The sequence below is a fragment of the Dendrobates tinctorius genome, unplaced genomic scaffold, assembly GCF_039654945.1.
Source record: "Dendrobates tinctorius isolate UK_male_01 unplaced genomic scaffold, ASM3965494v1 ptg000029l, whole genome shotgun sequence".
NCBI classification, from domain to species: domain Eukaryota; kingdom Metazoa; phylum Chordata; class Amphibia; order Anura; family Dendrobatidae; genus Dendrobates; species Dendrobates tinctorius.
In genome coordinates this window covers 1,391,740-1,411,898 of record NW_027361697.1, presented here as the reverse complement: position 1 = coordinate 1,411,898, position 20,159 = coordinate 1,391,740, and positions in this window count along the sequence as shown.

Sequence of the window (20,159 nt, the reverse complement as noted above, 5' to 3'; positions counted from 1 at the left end):
AAAATATGTGTGAGGCAGTGACGCACGCTGAGCGGCCTACAACCAGACGTAGCTGCAGGACACACTACTCAGCGTGAGCTGCACTCACACACAGTCAGAGACCTCTCAGACAGCCGTGAACAGTGCAGCTAAGTGGGCACTAGCACTGAAAGGCTGCAGAAAGGCTCCGCTGTTTACTACTAGTGTTTGCAACCAACGTATATGGATACGGATGGAAGCACACTAGATATAATTTTTTAAAAATAAGCAGCTCAATAAGAAAAATATATATGAGGCAGCAGTGAGGCACGCTGGGTGGCCTACAACCAGGCGTGGCTGCAGGACCCACTCCACAGCGTGAGCTGCACTCACACAGCCCTTGCAGACAGCTGTGAACACTGCTGCTAGGGGAAAGAAAGCTACAGTGGTGGTTTATGTAGCCTGGGTAAAGCACAATATTGTTTTGAGAATCGCTATTTCTAACTGTCCCTCACAGTCTTCAACAGCAGCCTGTCCCTAACTGAATTCACAGCAGAGTGACCAGAAATGGCTGCGGCGGCTTTTATAGTGCATCATGACATCATTTCAGCAGCCAATCACAGCCATGCCAATAGTTAACATGCCTACAGTGGGGAAAAAAAGTATTTAGTCAGTCAGCAATAGTGCAAGTTCCACCACTTAAAAAGATGATAGGCGTCTGTAATTTACATCATAGGTAGACCTCAACTATGGGAGACAAACTGAGAAAAAAAAATCCAGAAAATCACATTGTCTGTTTTTTTTTCATTTTATTTGCATTCCTCAGTTATCCCTGAGGAAGGTGCCAGGAAGGGCGCCGAAACGCGTAGGAAGGAATAAAGCAGTACTTTGTTACTACATCTTGCATCCCAGGTGATTTTGTGGATTCAGCAGCGCGGACTGTGGCACATCTTGCTTCCCATATTCTCTGGCAGTTTTTCCACTTTGGAGTGGTCGGTGGAGGTCCTGCAGCAGCTGATACTGTGTTATGTCTTCAAGCCAGTTGTGGGTCACACAACCGGAATAGGTGAGTGGAACTGCATTACACCACTCACATCGTAGTGTCACTAGTGATAGGGCACTATTGCACCTCTTGTTCCCCCACCCTTTTTGTATTGGTCCTGTACCTTGTCTCGCACCGTTACCTTGTCTGAACTCTGTCCTACCTCTGTCTGTCAGTCTCCTTGTCTGTGGCTTCTTTCCCTGCTGTGTCTCTCCTTGTGTCCTCTCTGTCTGCTTCTGCTCCACGCTCTTGCGGCTCTGCTTATGCTCTGCACTCTTGCGGCTCTGCCTGCTACGTACCCTTGTGACTCTGCCTGTACTCTGCACTCTTGCGGCTCTGCTTGCTCCGTATTCTTGTGACTCTGCCTTTGCTCCACACTCTTGTGGCGCTGCCTGTGCTCCGCACTCTTGTGTCTCTGCCTGCTCTGTACTCTTGCGGTTCTGCCTGTGCTCCGCACTTTTGCGGCTCTGCTTGTGCTCCGCACTTTTGCGGCTCTGCCTGATCTGTACTCTTGCGGCTCTGCCTGTGCTCCGTACTCTTGCGGTTCTGCTTTGTTCTGGTTCTGCTGCTCTACAGCCCTTCTCCACAGCCTTGTGGTTCTCCTCCTGTGTGAACAGGTCCAAACCTGTTCCTCCATACACCATTCCTTGCTGTCACTACCATTACCTGCACCCGCTGTGTGAACAGGTCTCTACCTGTTCCTCCATACACCATTCCTTTCTGTCACTACCAGTACCTGCACCCGCTGTGTTAACAGGACCCTATCTATTCCATACATCACTCCTTCCTGCCTGTGTCCCTGTGCCTTTCCAGTTGGTCCCTGTCTCTGTATCTCAGCCATGACTGCCTGCCAGTGTCTCAGCCATGCCCGCCTGCCAGTGTCTCAGCCGTACCCGCCTACTAGTGTCTCAGACGTGCCCACCTGCCTGTGTTTCAACCGTGCCCACCTGCCAGTGTCTCAGCCGTGCTCGCCTGCCTGTGTCTCTGCCGTGCCCGCCGTGCTCACCTGCCTATCTGCTACTCCTGCTTGTCGCCCGTACCGTCTCCCCAAGTGGGATCGATCAGCAGCCACAGCCAGACACCACCCTGGAGTGGCACCTGGCAGATGCCTGCTGCACAAGTCTGACCACACCATCAGAGGCTCCAGCAAAAACCACAGCAGCTGTCTTAGTCAAACCCCTTCCAGGGTAGTCTGGCTTGTGGCACAGTGGGGCCACAACCCCCTGGCTCACGCCCACCAGTCAGGGCGTGAGCGTGACACATGTGAGCTCCATGCTTGGGCAAAAACAAAACTAGTCACGAGAGAATTAATTTATATTTAATCAAATTAATTACAAATTTCCCCCCCAAATTCATATTCTCCTGAATCTTAATTTCTTTGAATTTGATCACATGAATCAAGCAAAATGGCAGCCAGGTGGCTTACAACATATCTTAAACCCATCCCTCTGCTATCCTAGCGCCACAGCTCTCAGCCCAGTCCGCCGCTCGCCTCGCTCTTTGGTTTTCTCATCTTTGCACTTCCTCTCTTCCTGTTTTTGGTCTTCTCATCTTTGCACCTCGACTCTTCTTGTCATTAGTCTTCAGTCTGGGATTTTATGGTGCTGACTAGACCTCACAGTGTGGTCACATGGGATGCTACACATGTCGTGATGATACCCCACATGACCACATCGTGAGCATTAGTTGGCACTGGAAGATCCCAGACTTGAGATTAGAGATGAGGAGAAAAGGAAGATGGAAGACAAGAAGAATTATCGTGCCTCCGGCATCACATCATAAGGCCCAGTCTATGCTGGAAGATGACCAAAAGACAAAAAAACTGAAGACAAGAAGAACAAAGACAGGAAGCCAGAGGAGGATTAGGTGGGAAACTGCAGCAACAGACGGGTGAGCCGTAGGCCTAGAATAGGTGGATATAATTATATATTATTTTTTACCTCTTCTGAGCCTTGGTTTTTATCATTTTTGGTTTGGAGAGACTACATAACCAGATAAAAGGTCTTTCTGGACAAATTTAATTTGGACCAAGTTTTATTCGATTTTATACCATTGGGCAGTGAAGAAAGAATAATTACATTTTTACCAACAAAATTTTGTTTTAGCCCCAGATTTCACATTTTCACATAAGAAGTGGGTAAAAATGGCACCAAAATTTTCCCCCCAATTTCTACTGAACGTGGCAACACCCCATATGTGGCTGTACAGTACTAATTAGCGATACAAAGAGACACGGGAGGAACAGAGAGCCATTTGCCTCTTGGAGTGCAGATGTTCCTAGAACAGTTTGCAGATTCCAAATACAGAGCCCATAATTGCTAAAATGGCAGAATCCCCCCTCAACTAACCCCATTTTGGTAATTATAACTCCTGGAGAATTTATTTACAGGTGTAGTGATGGTTTTGACTTCATGGGTATTTTCCAGAAGTAAGCAGCAATGAATGCTGCCAAGTAAAAGTTGAAAACTGCCATTGTAGTGACCAGTACGCTGTAGTGACCAGTACGTTGCAGTCACCAGTACATTGCAGTCACCAGTACGTTACAGTCAACAGTATGTAATGTCCAGTCCGTGCTTCTGGAGGCGTGAACCCGTAAGTTAGGCGGACTCTCATCACTTCAGAAATGCCAAACATGAATGCTATATGTGGTTTGGGTACACTGTGGGGCTCAGAACGGAGGGGAGGCATTTGGATTTGGGAGCGGAGAATTTGCTGAATTTCTTTTGGCGGGTGAGGAGCCATTTTGTTTATACAGAGCCTTTGTGCTAACACTAACAGTAAAGTGGAAACCCCCTATATTTCTGATGATGACAGACCAGAGTGAGGGCATGCTTTTTTGCGGATTGAGTTGAAACTTTTATTGTTAACATTTTACATAAAGTTTGGGATCACAATTATCCGGCACTCTATGCTGACCACTTATTTTGGGGTTTCCATCTAAATCTCTAAGTGACCTTATTCAGATGAAACCCCCAATGGATCCATTTACTATAATGAGGCAGCACAGTTACTCTGGACTCCGTATGGCCTCTGTTCAGCGGTGTCCTTTTCAGAAGTGCACAAAACTGTGGCTGATGACACTTTTATGCAATCCTAAAGAGACGCACGCTGCCAGATCACAGGTCAGACGGAGTCCACAGTGCTTCAATTTGCCTCATTATAGAGAATCTTCCACCAGAAATCCCAATGCAAGTGCTCAGCGCAGAGTGCAGGATAAATGTGTGCAGAGCCTTACTTTGGGAGGCAAAATGAAAAAATCAACAGCAGGTGAAGAATTGGTTTTATTTATTTTTTCCACCTTTCCTCATGCGGTATAAATGACTAGACAACTTTATTCTTCGAGTCAGTGCAATTACAGTGATACCAGATTTATATCGGGTTTTTACGTTTCGCTGCTGTCACACACTAAAAGAAGCTTTTTATTGCAAAAAATAATTTTTGCATCACCAATGAATTTTGAGATCTATAATTTTTCTATATTTTGACCCATAGAGTCATGTGAGCTCTTGGTTTTTGTGGGACGAGTTGATGTTTTTATTGGTACCATTTTTCGGCACATGACTTTTTTGATCGCTTTCTATTCCGATTTTTGGGAGGCAGAATGAATAAAAAGACAGCAACTTAAATTTTTTTTAGGGGGTGGTTTATGCTGTTCCTTGTGTGAAAAAATTGATAAGGCAGTTTAATTCTTTGGGTCAGTATGATTACAGCAATACCACATTTATATAGCTTTTGTACGTTTTGCCGCTTTTAAACAATAACACTATTTTAAAGAAAATATTATTTTTGCATCGCTTTATTCTGAGAGCTATAACTATTTTTATTTTTCTGCTGATAGACCTGTCAGGTGGTTTGTTACCAAGATTATTTATATCCATCTTTTGATCGCGTTTTATTCCACTTTTTATTTGGCGATATGATGATAAAACATTGTTTTTTTGTCTTTTTTTATTTATTTTTATGGTGTTCACTAAAGGGGTTACCTAGTGGGACAGTTTTATAGATTGGATTATTGCGGATGCGGCAATACCAAAAATGTTTAATTTTTTTGTTTTTTTCATACAAATATTTATTAATGGATACAATATCTTTTTATTATTTTATTATTATTTTTTAATGTTTTTACAATTCTAAATGTTTTCTATTTTTTTCTTTTTTTTTTCCACTGTTTTACTTTGTCCCACTATGGGACTATCATTTTTTGCAGGCTGATTGCTGGTACAGCATGGGAATGCAGCAGGATGCACTGACAGAGAAAGTTGCTGATCATGCACTGGGCATGATCAAGCAACTTTCCTAGGTCCTGTATGTCATCATCGGGTCACCATGGCAACGATCGGGACCCTGAGTCATGTCGCGGGGTCTCCAATCCAAGGGCAGAGGGGCTGTCATCCTTCTGATTGCTCCTGGAATGCTGCGATCGCATTCAATTGTATCATTTAGGGGGTTAAAGTGCCAGGAACGTTGTGTGACATTCCTGGCACTTAGTGCCTGGTGTCAGCTGTCAGAATTAGCTGACAACCAACAGTGATCGCCTGCGTACAGCCAGTGTACACGGGTGAGCGTGATGACATAATAATCCGTCCCTGGTCAAAATGGCACAGGGATGTATTATTACGACAAATGTCAGAAAGGGGTTAAATGTCAGAAAGGGGTTAAATAGATTAAAAAATAAAAAATACTTATACTCATCTTATCATTCACCTGTCCATCCCTTCTGCTCCTCACAGTCACCTTTCCTGTCCTCATCCTGTTATGGCTTGGTTTGGGGATTTGATCCGCTGACCTGTTGCTGTATGGTTGGTTACCCTGTCTGCTGAGCTATTGCCTTTTCTTTGTTGTCTGAATGCTAATGGTTCCAATTTGCTCCTCTTCAGTTTTCAATTTTCCCATTTTGGTCGGCCATGTCAAATTCTGGGTTGGGTTTTATATGTTCTCCCTTCACTGAACTTCCTTACTGGCTATACCTCTCTCTAGGTTTAGAATTGCCGGTAGTAGGTCTTCCCCTTTTCTGTTAGGGTACCGTTACACATAACGATGTCCCAGCGATCCCACCAATGATCCGACGTGGATGGGATCGCTGGGACATTGTTAGCTGATCGCGGGTGAGCTGTCACATAGACAGCCCCTCCAGCGAGGGGCCCTTCTTAGAAACCCGATGCTTACCCCTCAACATCAGCATGCACTGCAGGCAGGGCGAGAGGTGGAGGCAGAGCGGCTCAGACAGACCGGCGTAGCTCTGCTATCTGCTAATCCAGTCTGACAGTCTGGAGTAGCAGATAGCAGACCTACTCCGGTCTGTGCGCCGCTCTGCCTCCACCTCCCACCCTGCCTGCAGTGCACGCTGGTATCTAGGGTAAACATCGGGTTTCTAAGGGCCCCGTGGCCCTTAGAAATCCGATGTTTACACTGGTAACCAGTGTACTTACTTTTATAATCCATTTACAAATATTTTTTTGTAACGGTCGTAATGAAGTTCTAGAAACATGCTGGACTTTACAAAAAAATGCTAGCTAGCCTCCAATAGCCTATCTAGCACATGGTAATATCACTTTTCCTGTAAAGAAATTGGGCCACACTGTGCCTGTGCTTATATAGTAGAAGTGAGCAGCTCAACATGTAATTTATCAGTGCCTCCTATTCATCGTGTGCCCACTTCTATCTCATCATAGTCTCTTCATCTCACCCTTCTCCTTTGCCCTCTCCTTTAGAGTTTCATTAATTTTCTCATCTTCTTTTTTCTTTCTGCCTTTCCGCAGATGCTATAATGTCCATTTCATAGAATGTTGCCTTCTTGTTTTCTACATGACCGCTGCTTTACAAGTAATCAAGAAGCAAAGAGCTATTTTTTTATGTTACCAGTTACTATAATTCAGCAAAAATAACTTTCAAAGTAATTTTTTTTTGTAATATAAGCTTTAACATTGCTCCATTCAGATAATTTCTTAACTTAATTTCCACTGCACATCTATATTTCAGGAATATACAGTATATACAAATGAGGACCAAGGAGGCAGTGACAGCAGTCGCAGGATATACAGTGGGGCAAAAAAGTATTTAGTCAGTCAGCAATAGTGCAAGTTCCACCACTTAAAAAGATGAGAGGCGTCTGTAATTTACATCATAGGTAGACCTCAACTATGGGAGACAAACTGAGAAAAAAAAAATCCAGAAAATCACATTGTCTGTTTTTTTTTCATTTTATTTGCATATTATGGTGGAAAATAAGTATTTGGTCAGAAACAAGCAATCAAGATTTCTGGCTCTCACAGACCTGTAACTTCTTCTTTAAGAGTCTCCTCTTTCCTCCACTCATTACCTGTAGTAATGGCACCTGTTTAAACTTGTTATCAGTATAAAAAGACACCTGTGCACACCCTCAAACAGTCTGACTCCAAACTCCACTATGGTGAATACCAAAGAGCTGTCAAAGGACACCAGAAACAAAATTGTAGCCCTGCACCAGGCTGGGAAGACTGAATCTGCAATAGCCAACCAGCTTGGAGTGAAGAAATCAACTGTGGGAGCAATAATTAGAAAATGGAAGACATACAAGACCACTGATAATCTCCCTCGATCTGGTGCTCCACGCAAAATCCCAGCCCGTGGGGTCAGAATGATCACAAGAACGGTGAGCAAAAATCCCAGAACCACGCGGGGGGACCTAGTGAATGAACTGCAGAGAGCTGGGACCAATGTAACAAGGCCTACCATAAGTAACACACTACGCCACCATGGACTCAGATCCTGCAATACCAGACGTGTCCCACTGCTTAAGCCTGTACATGTCCGGGCCCGTCTGAAGTTTGCTAGAGAGCATTTGGATGATCCAGAGGAGTTTTGGGAGAATGTCCTATGGTCTGATGAAACCAAACTGGAACTGTTTGGTAGAAACACAACTTGTCGTGTTTGGAGGAAAAAGAATACTGAGTTGCATCCATCAAACACCATACCTACTGTAAAGCATGGTGGTGGAAACATCATGCTTTGGGGCTGTTTCTCTGCAAAGGGGCCAGGACGACTGATCCGGGTACATGAAAGAATGAATGGGGCCATGTATCGTGAGATTTTGAGTGCAAACCTCCTTCCATCAGCAAGGGCATTGAAGATGAAACGTGGCTGGGTCTTTCAACATGACAATGATCCAAAGCACACCGCCAGGGCAACGAAGGAGTGGCTTCGTAAGAAGCATTTCAAGGTCCTGGAGTGGCCTAGCCAGTCTCCAGATCTCAACCCTATAGAAAACCTTTGGAGGGAGTTGAAAGTCCGTGTTGCCAAGCAAAAAGCCAAAAACATCACTGCTCTAGAGGAGATCTGCATGGAGGAATGGGCCAACATACCAACAACAGTGTGTGGCAACCTTGTGAAGACTTACAGAAAACGTTTGACCTCTGTCATTGCCAACAAAGGATATATCACAAAGTATTGAGATGAAATTTTGTTTCTGACCAAATACTTATTTTCCACCATAATATGCTAATAAAATGAAAAAAAAACAGACAATGTGATTTTCTGGATTTTTTTTCCTCAGTTTGTCTCCCATAGTTGAGGTCTACCTATGATGTAAATTACAGACGCCTCTCATCTTTTTAAGTGGTGGAACTTGCACTATTGCTGACTGACTAAATACTTTTTTGCCCCACTGTATATCTATATATATAATCGTCTTATGGTGTCTGTCTGTCTGTAACCGAAATCCTGCGTTGCTGATTGGTCGCAGCCACCAGGCCTCGACCAATCAGCGATAGGCGCAGTGCGCAGGCGCAGTCCTCAATTAGAAGGACGCACGCCACCGCTACTGGTTGCCGCGGGTTATCTGCGGACGCACGGGTGTCAGCAGCAACGCAGCCAGGAGATGACCGTCTAGCGGTACCCAGGGTTCAGAGGAGAGGAGACTCCTCTGGACCCTGGGGACCATAAACGTGTAAAAATAGAATTAAAATAAAAAAGAGTGATATACTCACCTTCCGACAGCCTCCAGACTTTTTCTCTCCTCTCCACACTCCCGGCATCTTCCGTTCCCAGTAAGGCGCCAAAGACAGCTGAAGACGTCGCGCTCTCGTAAGAATGACACGTCAGCAGCGGTCTTTGGCGCAAAGCATTACTGGGAACGAAAGATGCCGGGAGCGTGGAGAGGAGGGACACAGTCCGGGGGCCGTCGGATGGTGAGTATATCACTTTTTTTATTTTAATCTCCCGCTGGCCATATTGCAGAGTACCCGATGCCTTAGAATCGGGCCAGCAGCTAGTATATATATATATATATATATATAATAAAGACTAATAAATATAAACATTAAGGTGGCAGTGACATGGGCCCCAGGACCTACAGCAAAATGCAGAAGATGTATGCACAGTAGTATCTATCGCTTGCCGGCGCCATTTTGTTGGAGCCAAAAAATTGAATGCAGCAAAATGGCGGCGGTGGCACTTATGCACTTGTGCAGTAGCATCTAACGGCAAGCAATATATGCTACTAGGCATGCACTGTCACCATTTTGCTGAAATTAATTATTTTTTTTAAAGACCACAATATGAACTGCGCAAGCGTAGTATTTAAAATAGGAGGCATGTCACTGAAGGTTCAGTGACCTGTCATTTAAGCCCAGATGGATGAATATGAGAATAGAGCACAAAAAAATCCCAGCCTACAGGCCGCCCCAGAGCACAAGCATATCTAACTTAAAACTGCAAATACAGATTAAACAACAACCACAAGACAGATTTAATCAACCAAGGTATCATTTCGATCAGTGTAACGGCGCCAAACTGACAGTGTCTGTAGTTTACCTAGCAAAATCCTAATGACAGGTTTGCTTTAAGTTTCCAGAGAAGAATAGTTTGCTTGCTTTCATAAGCAAGGCCTGGAAGGTTTTCATTATAGCGGACAATGAGTTAAATGGGTGTTGCCATCTGCAAGACCCTATCCTAATATGTTGTATGTGTAATAATAATATTATTCATAACTACCTCCAATTAGAAATGTAGTATAGTTCTTCTGATTAGCTATGTCACTTACCCCATGTGCAGGGCATTGCAGTAGCTTAGGTATCCATGGTTATGACCACTAACCGATAACTAGCTGTCACTATATGAGAGGTCGCAACCATAGACGTCTAAGCTGCTGCAATGCCCTGCAACATAGCATATCTAATCTAAAGCAAATTTATTTTTAAATGGGTGGTATAACAATTGCTCTTAAGAACAATGTCAGAGTTAGGAAGGGGCATCCACCCAGTATGGAGGCCTGTGTGAAGTATCAAATTCCTGGGGTATAGCTTCTGTAAAGTCATCAAGAACCTAAGATGGGGAGGGACACTATTATGGTTATTTCTGGTCCATTTCATTCATGTAACTGTAAGAAGATGAGCCGAAACAGAGTCAGCGGTGTCCGGGTTCCTTTAAGGCAGGAACTATCTGGACTGTCACCACTGTTGGCCGGGGAGGTTTCTTCTAGGAGGGAGAGACCTTTCTGTTAGACAGCAGGGGGCGCGGGGTATATAAGGAGACCTGAGTGCCGTAATGGGTCAGACTTGGCGGGAAGGCGACAAGAGATGGTTGACTCCCTCTCCGCTGATCGCACTGACAACTCCACATCAATCAATCCTCAGCGCGCGCTAACCTTAATACTTCCTTTGACGCTATTAATTTACCGTCTGAACCCTTACTTTTGGATACCCCTGTTTTGCCTGTAATAGAGGATAAACTGCCTAGAGACTACTCCGTAAGGCCGCCAGCTGCTGCAGCCTTTTAAGCATGCCCATGTCCCGTGTCCGGCCCCATTTTTGAGGAATCCGCATAAAGGACTGTTTCCACATTTCGGCGCACTCTAGTCAAGCAGGACCGAATCCATCAGCACCGTCGGGAGACAGTGTTTCTTGTATCTCCGTAACAGAGCCAGAGACTTTTTCCATGATTTGCGCGGCTGTCAGATTTTCCAGCCCTCTCCCTGCAAGAACTGCAAGCAATAAGTTACCGTGTTTTTCATATATCTTATTCCCGAGCATTGTGTTTGTATGTAATTTCCGCTGCTCCTTCGCTAGTCTTGCTTCCCTGCGTGGAGTATTACTTGCTAGTTGTCTGTTCAGTAAACCCTTGTTAACCCTTTCTCTGTCTCCGGCTATTCACTGCATCCAACGGACCTCTCCCTTACATAACAATAAGCATCAGCGATACCTTGGGAGAATTGAAACCATTAAGATCTTGAGCCTCATCTGAGTATTGTAACTACCAAGTGTCGTCTAAAGAACTTTGATGTCCAATACCTTTCTCTGTTTTCTTCTTTCACTTGATTTTCCAACTAACCTAGTCATTGATACTCTCCACTTTGACAATCTGCCATATCAGGAGGATGATCAGTTGGAAATGTTGCGTCCCAGGTTCTGTACCAACAGTTTCCCAAGAGATGTCTATGCTCTTGCCACCTTTGGCCACTTTCCCTACTGCTTGTTCAGCAAAGCATCCGCTGAATACAGAAAGTAATGTAACCAGTCGATCGATAATAAGAAAGTTCATATAAAAGAGAAAAATGACTTAATTAAAAAAGTAAGTCAAATGAGCCTAGTGGAATGCAGATATATCAAAAGTAGATCATATACAAAGCTGTACATCGCATATGTGAATCCTGCAGGGGTTGGATGCCGCATGAAAGAGAGGGGACAGGGAGGGGTGATGAAACGTAGAGACAGCTGCAGGGTTCTGTTCCAAGAATAAAGATGACCTGTTACCTTTCATATGGAGATATACCATGCAGCACAGATAACTAATTCAAAGAGGTCCTGGTTTGGCTGTAAGACACAGTAACTCTTCAGTGATTGCAAATTGTCATATTGTCCCTTTCTTGCCCTCTCCCTGATTGGAGTGATGCTTTTGAAATCTGCTGTGCTTTGGGGCTGCATAAAAATTAGCAAGCATATTCCCAGACTGCTGACCTGCTGAAGAGAAAGGTGCCTCAGACACCCAACTTAGAGAAGAAGAGGAAGGGAGCCAAGAAAAGGAAAGAAGCCAATATGGAGATTTTCAATAGCAGAAAAGATGCAAACTTTGCATTTTTTACAGCTGAGCCAGGGCCCAGTTGAATTTTCTATCAGCGCTGTGTTCATAAGTCCGTGTGCAGAAGCCACCCAGTGCTTTAATATTTCATGTGTTTGATTCCCTTTAAGAAAGAGATGATGAGGGGAGACAGGATTTTGCTGGTTGGTAACTAACAATGGTTATAATACTAAAAATACTAGTGTTCAGGATGAATGTAAACTGACAGTTTTTGATTTCATTGGAATCGTGCATCCACAGGTAACTAAACATTAGGCTGACAATTTCCCTCCAAGCAAGTAAGCAAAACACAAGATAAATCTGTAGATTTTTATTCATCATTTTAGTTTAATCGTCCGTTAGAACTTAAAACTTCGATGTTTGTACCGGACAGTTAAGGCCCCGTCACACTAAGCGACTTACCAGCGATTCCGACACCGATATCAAGGTGTCAGGATCGCTAGTAAGTCGCTATGTGATCGCTGGTGAGCTTGCCATCGCTGTAAAAAATAGAATCAAAATAAAAAATATAGTTATTCTCACCTTCCGACGTCCCGTTCAGCCATCCTGCCTCTCTCCACGCTCCGGTCCCAGTGATCCTTTGCGAGAATGACCGCGAGATGTCACAGTCTCGCAGGATAACAAAGTCTCGCGGTCATTCATGCAAAGGATCACTGGGATCGGAGCGTGGAGAGAGGCAGGATGGCTGAACGGGACGTCGGAAGGTGAGAATAACTATATATTTTATTTTTTTTATTATTTTTTACACCTGATCGCTGGTCTCCCGCCTGTCACACGCAGCGATGCGTGCTGGCCAGCGGGAGACCAGCGACCAAAGAAATGTCCAGAGGTTTCTTCCAGCGATCAACGATACCGGCAGGCGGGCCGCTCGCTGATCGCTGTCACACACAGCGATCTCGCTGGTGAGATCGCTGTTGTGTCACAAAAGTTGTGACTCAGCAGCAATCTCGCTACCGAGATCGCTTAGTGAGACGGGGCCTTTAGTGTAAGAGCTGAATGGACTTTCCCTGGAAGTCTGTTGCAATGATTGGAGTTCGAGAGAGGAAAGAGAAAGAGGAAAGTGAAAGGGGAAATAGAGAAGGGAGAGGTGAAATGGAGAGAGGAAAGGGAGAGGTGAAATGGAGAGAGCAAAGAGGAAAGGGAGAGGTGAAATGGAGAGAGGAAAGAGGAAGAGGAAAAAGAGAGGAAAGAGAGATCAAAGGGAGAGGGGAAAGAGAGAGAGGAAAGGGAAAGGGAGATAAGAAAGAGAGAGGAAAGAGAGAGGGGAAAGTGAGATGGGTAATGGAGAGATGAAAGGAGAGGGGAATGAGATAGAGGAAAAGGAGAGGGTACATGGAGAGAGGAAAGAGAGAGAGGAAAGGGAGAGGGGAAATAGAGAGAGGAAAGAGGAACAGGAAAGAGAGTGGAAAGGGAGAGGGGAAACAGAGAGGAAATTGAGAGGGGAAATGGAGAGAGGAAAGAAGAGAAAAGAGAGAGGAAAGAGGAAGAGGAAAGAAAGAGGAAAGGGAGGGGGGAAAGAGAGAGAGGAAAAGGAGAGGGGAAATGGAGAGAGGAAAGAGGAAGAGGAAAGAGAGATGAAATAGAGACAGGAAATAGAGAAAGCAAAGGAAGAGGGGAATGAGAGAGAGGAACGAGAGAGATGAAATGGGAAATGGAGAGGGGAAATGGAGAGAGGAAAGGAAGAAAGGAAAGAGAGATGAAAGAAAGAGGTAAGGGAGAGGGGAAAGGGAGAGGGAAAAGAGATAGAGGAAAGGGAGAGGGGAAAGAGAGTGTCACGTCGCTGTCAGACTCAGGGCCTGCTGTTCCGGCTTCGGCCACTAGGAGGGGCCGGACTGACACGTCGCTGTCAGACTCAGGGCCTGCTGTTCCGGCTTTGGCCACTAGGAGGGGCCGGACTGACACGTCGCTGTCAGACTCAGGGCCTGCTGTTCCGGCTTTGGCCACTAGGAGGCGCCGGACTGACACGTCGCCGCCAGACTCGGAGCCTGCTATTCCGGTCTCGGCCACTAGGAGGTGCCGGACCGTCACATCGCCGTCAGACTCGGGGACGGCTGTTCCTGCCTCAGCCACTGGGAGGCGCAGTGGTTCGCCCCTGGGTGAGGGTGGTGACAGAGAAGTGGCTCCTGCGCAGGCATCTGATGGGCGCAGGCTCCGCCCCTCTGTCAGTCATGTAGGGCTTACTGCATCACCATCTGGCCTGGTCCTGGGGGCGGTCCTAATTACATCATCAGTCCGGGAACCTGTGAGGGATGACCTGATCCCTCAAATACCTTGGGATTGGTCTTGCAAGCTGCCAGATATATTCTTGGTTCCCCTGTGTGCTACTGTGTGAATTGCTATAGTTAACTCTGACCTCATCCTGGATTTCTGACCATTCTATTGCCTGCCGTTTTTGTACCTCTGCCTCTCTTCCGATTTTTTGACGCTGACCTTCGCATGGATCCCTGACCCTTCTGCTGCCTGCTGATTCTGTACCTTTGCTGCCCTTCTGGTTTTACTGACCTTGGCCCGGACTTTTGACTCTTCTTCTGCCTGCTGATTTTGCACCTCTGCTGCCCTCCGGCCTCCGACTCCTGCCTCCTGACCACGATTACGGGTTTTAGTTTTAACTAGTGTTGAGCATTCCGATACCGCAAGTATCGGCCGATATTAGCTGTATCGGAATTCCGATACTTAGTTCCGATACTTTTTTCATATCGAATACCGGAATCGGAAGTTCCCATAATGCTAGGAGCCCGCTCGATTTGATTCAGCCAATGGGGATCCTCAGAAGTGTGGGCATATCCTGTTAGGCCTGTAGGCATGTTAACTACTGGCATGGCTGTGATTGGCTGCTGAAATGATGTCATGATGCACTATAAAAAGCGCTGCAGCCGCCATTTCTGGTCACTCTGCTGTGAATTCAGTTAGGGACAGGCTGCTGTTGAAGACTGTGAGGGACAGTTAGAAATAGCGATTCCACAAAACATATAGTGCTTAACCCAGGCTACATAAACCGCCACTGTAGCTTGCTTTTCCCTAGCAGCGCTGTTTTCACAGCTGTCTGCAAGGGCTGTGTGAGTGCAGACCCATGCTGTGTAGTGTGTCCTGCAGGCACGTCTGCTTGTAGGCCGGCCATCGTGTGTCTCTGCCTCATACACATTTTTCTTTTATTGCTGCTTTTTTTTTCTCCTGTATAGTGTGCTTCCATACGTATCCATATACGTTGGTTGCAAACACTAAAGGAGTGGACAGCGGAGCCTTTCAGCAGCCTTTCAGTGCTATAGCCCATTTCTCTGCACTGTTTTTGGCTGTCTGATAGGTCTCTCTGTGTGTGAGTGCAGCTCACGTTGCAGTGTGTTCTACAGCCACCGCTAGCTGTAGTCCGCTCAGCGTGCGTCACTGCCTCATACATAGTCCTTTTTTTGCAGCTAATTTAGCCAGATTTTTGCTCCTATATTAGTGTGCTTCCAACCGCATCCATTGTCATTGGTTGGTTGCAAACACTATATAGGATTAGATAGAGGAGCCTTTTTGCTGGCTTGTGCCCTTCAGGGCCAGCCAGACTAGTATCACCCTATTTTTTGGAGCCTCATCAATTGCATTGTAGGATAGCTTCCTGCATTGTAATCGCTCCAAAAAGTTTGTGATACTATAGCTTTCAAACTTTGGTCACATCCTTTCCTTTCCCCCCACCCAAAAAAAAGGAAATAAAGTTCACCAAACACTCCACTTTACAGTTGTCTAGGCCACATTAGATCGTATTAAAGTGTAGTACACACACTCTTAGCCAAATTAGTGTTTCTTATACTGGTTAACAGGTGTTCAGGAATAAGAACACTAAGCCACCCCTTTTTTACTTTTCTGCCTATCTTTATCAGTCTACCAAGATGAAGAAGGCAGGGAGTAAGGCACGTGGTCGTGGCCGTGGAGTTTCAGCATGGAGAGGACGTGGGGATTCAGTATCTGCTGCGGCCACCAGTGACCCGGCATCCCCCACTTTTACCAGGCAACAGTCCTTCATGCGCAGCTTTGTAGGACCTCGCCGTACCCCACTGCTGCGTGACGAACAAATTGAAGTCGTTGTCGGATGGATGGCAGCTAACGCATCAACTTCAATGACTTCCGCATCCTCCCAAGGCCAGAGCACTGAAGAGCAACCATCTGTCTCTTCACCACCTGCCAAATTGCCCAGGCAGTCTGAGAGCCCTGGACAGGAGCCATCTCAATCTTTACTTCTGTTCTCAGAATCTGTTGGCTTGGAAAGAGGTGGCCAGCCAAGCAGCATTCTAGAGCGTGAAGAAGAGGGAGTATGCAGTGATGCGCAACTGCTTTGTCCCTCTGAATCTGAAGAGGCGGGTGGGTCAGTGCCTATGGTCAGCACACCTCAGTATGCATCAGATGATGATGAGACTCAGTTGCCAATTTCTGGTGCGTACGGTGCTGGCGAGGCAACCCAGGACCAGCCGGTGCTTGAAGAGGGGAGTGGAGATGATGAGGTCCTTGACCCATCATGGCGTCAGCCACAGGAAGGTGGTGGGAGCGGCTCTGAGGAAGAGATTCCCCGAACGGCCAAAAGAGGAGGGAGAGGGCGGGGGCAGACTTGGTTGCCTGTAGCCTCCACTTTGGCACCCGTGAGAAGCAATCCTCTTCCAAAACACAAAACGGGCGCTCCCAGGACTTGCAGTGCGTGGTCTTTTTTTGACACAGTTGCAGATGACATTTGCTTTGTCAAATGCAAGCTGTGTCATCAGAAAGTGAAACGAGGGAAAAATGTGACCAACCTCAATACCACAAATATGTGGAAACATGTGCGTACCAAGCACGAGGTGGAGTTACACAGACACACTGAAGATGTAGGCCAACCTTCAGCAGCACCTACCACCTCTTCAGCTCGTGTTGGGGCCTCTTCCTCCAACTCACACACAGCTGGTTCGGCTTCCTCACTGGAACGCCATGGAAGAACCACTGCCACTGTTGTCCAGAGACCCAGTGAAATTCCACCCACTGAACCACGTTCGCAGTCATCAGCACACTCCCAGGCCACTCACCAGCAATCGGTAGCACAGGCATGGGAGAAAAAGCGGCCATACTCGGCAAACCATCCCCGAGCACTGGCTCTGAATGCCGGCATTGCCAAACTACTGGCCCTTGAGATGCTGTCATTCAGGCTGGTGGAGACTGACACCTTCCGGAACTTTATGTCATTGGCAGTTCCACAATACAATGTGCCCAGCCGCTTTTATTTCAGCAGGCAAGCTGTCCCTGCCCTGCAAAAGCATGTGGAGGGAAAAATTAAAAATGCGCTACTAAATGCAGTCAGTAGCAAGGTCCACCTGACCACCGATGCGTGGACCAGTAGCCATGGACAGGGACGATACCTTTCCCTCACTGCCCATTGGGTCAATGTTGTGGAGCCGGGTACAGATCTGGAGAGTGGCTCTGTACGTATTCTGCCAACTCCAAGGATTGCAGGAATGCAGTCTGTACATATTGAGTCCTCCTCCTACTCTAGTTCCTCGGAATCAGCACTGCGTGAGCCTGTTAGGCCAGATATGAGCACAGGTGTGGCCAAACGTCAACAGGCTGTCCTTAAATTCATTTCTTTGGGGAATCGGAGCCACACAGCACAGGAGCTCTGGAATGCCATCAAGCAGGAGAGCGATGTGTGGTTTGTGCCAGCGAATCTCCAGCCAGGTTTGGTAGTGAGTGACAATGGCCAAAATCTAGTGGCAGCTCTGGGCCTAGGCAACCTCACTCACATACCATGTCTGGCACACGTGCTCAATTTGGTCGTGCAGAGCTTTCTGAGGGACTATCCGGATCTTGATGCACTGCTGCACAAGGTTCGCCTAGAGTGTGCTCACTTGCGGCGTTCCAGCATGGCAAGATCGCGCATTGCATCTCTGCAACGCCGATTCTGCTTGCCAGAACATCGCATCATATGTGACCTCCCCACCAGGTGGAATTCAACGTTACATATGTTGGAGCGGTTGTGTGAGCAGCAGGCAGCAGTAATGGAGTACCACCTGCATCAGGCGCAAACAAGTCGCACTGTGCGCCGGACACACTTCACCACCACTGAGTGGGCCACTATGAGGGACATCTGCCAAGTTTTGCGTGCCTTCGATGACTCCACGCGGATGGCCAGTGCAGATGATGCACTAATCAGCATGACTGTCCCCCTCATCTGTCTGCTTCAAAAAACCTTACAAGCACTAAGTGAGGAGGTTTTTGAAGAGGTCGAGGATGAGCAGTCAGAAATGCCATCTGCTTCTGGCAAGTCTGCGCAACATGCTTCCACACAAAGGCCCAGGCAGGGGACACTTAGTGAGGAGGATGACGAGGAGTCAATGGAGGAGGAGGAACACATCTCTCCAGAGGAGGGAGGTACACAAGGCTCTAGTAGTCAGTGTGTACAGCGAGGGTGGGGTGATGCTGAGCAGGCAGAGATGCTGCCTCAAGCTGGGGACAGCGTTTCCGGTCCAGTTGGCAGTCTGCAGCACATGGTTGATTTCATGCTGCAGTGCTTGTTAAATGACCGCCGCATCGCCAACATTCTCCACACGGCTGATTATTGGGTGTACACCCTCCTAGATCCTCGCTACCGGGACAACTTACAAAGCCTCATACTACAGTTGAACCGGGAGCGAAAAATGCGGGAGTACCAAGAAACACTTGTGCAGGCCATCATGTTCTCCATTCCCCCCACAAGTGTTGCTGGTAGTGCTTTTCAAAGCAGCCATGTGGGTAGAGGCAGTGGAGGAAGCTCTGCAAAAAGAGGTAGCAGAGGCAGTGCCGCAGGAGAAGGCAAGGCCAGTATGGCCCAAATGTGGAAAAGTTTTGTGGGACCGCCACAAATGGCTACACCATCACAGACGGCTCCAGTCAGCAGGAGGCAACGTTTCCGTCAGATGGTGACAGACTACTTGTCGTGCCCTGTTAGTGTTCTCCCAGACGGCTCTTCCCCGTTCAAGTATTGGGTCTCTAAGCTGGATACATGGCCAGAGCTTAGCCAGTATGCATTGGAGGTGCTGGCTTGCCCTGCTGCCAGTGTATTATCGGAACGTGTCTTTAGTGCTGCAGGTGGTGTGGTAACAGACCGTCGCACGCGACTATCCGCCGATAATGTTGACCGGCTTACTTTTGTGAAAATGAACAAGGCCTGGATCTCACCTGAATTTGCCAGTCCTCTTCCAGAATAAATAATTGGCTGGCAACAGGATCCAGGTCTCCTGTTGTGTTCATGTTTCTATGACCTGAACTTTATTTCCTGGGCTACAGCAACACCCGTTGTTGCTCAGAAGTGCTGTCCGCACAGACAAAACACTCGCTCATGTGTAAGTCGGGTTCGGTAACGTCAGCTGATCCCCTGCTGTGTGTACGGCAAACTCTCCTGCTGCCTACAACTTCTGACTACCTCTGATTTAATATGTTCTCTGATTTGCCCTCTGTCTCCACTCTGTTTTGAGTATTTCCTCCGGCCTACAACACCGCCTGTTTCTGCTCTCAAGTGCCGTCTGCACAATCCACACTTGTTCCTGTGGTACCTGGGTCCTGTAACATCTGCTCATCTCCAGAGTTGAGCACGGCAATGTCTCCTGCTTTGTCTACATTCCCACTACTTGTAGTGGAAATGTGGACAGAGCAGGAGAACATTGCCTGACTCACCTCTAGGGAGAAGCTGCTGTTACAGAACCCCAGTAACACAGGAACAAGTGTGGGTTGTGCAGATGGCATTTCAGAGCAGCAACTGGCGTGGTTGGAAGCCAGAGGAAATACTCGAAACAGAGTGAAGACAGAGGCCTAATTGGAGTACGTTGACAGTTAGTAGTAGTCTAGAAACAATCGCAAACTACCACCAAGTAGGCCTCGGCCTACAACCTGCTTTTCCCTGGGCTCCGACACCGCCAGTTGGTGCTCAGAAGTGCTGTCCGCACAGACAAAACACTCGCTCATGTGTAAGTGGGGTTCGGTAATGTCAGCTGATCCCCTGCTGTGTGTATGGCAAAGTGTCCTGCTCCCTCCACAGTCAAACAACCTCAGATTTACACCTGGCTCCAAGTAGGCCTCGGCCTACTACCTCATTTTCCCTGGGCTCCGACAACGCCAGTTGGTGCTCGGAAGT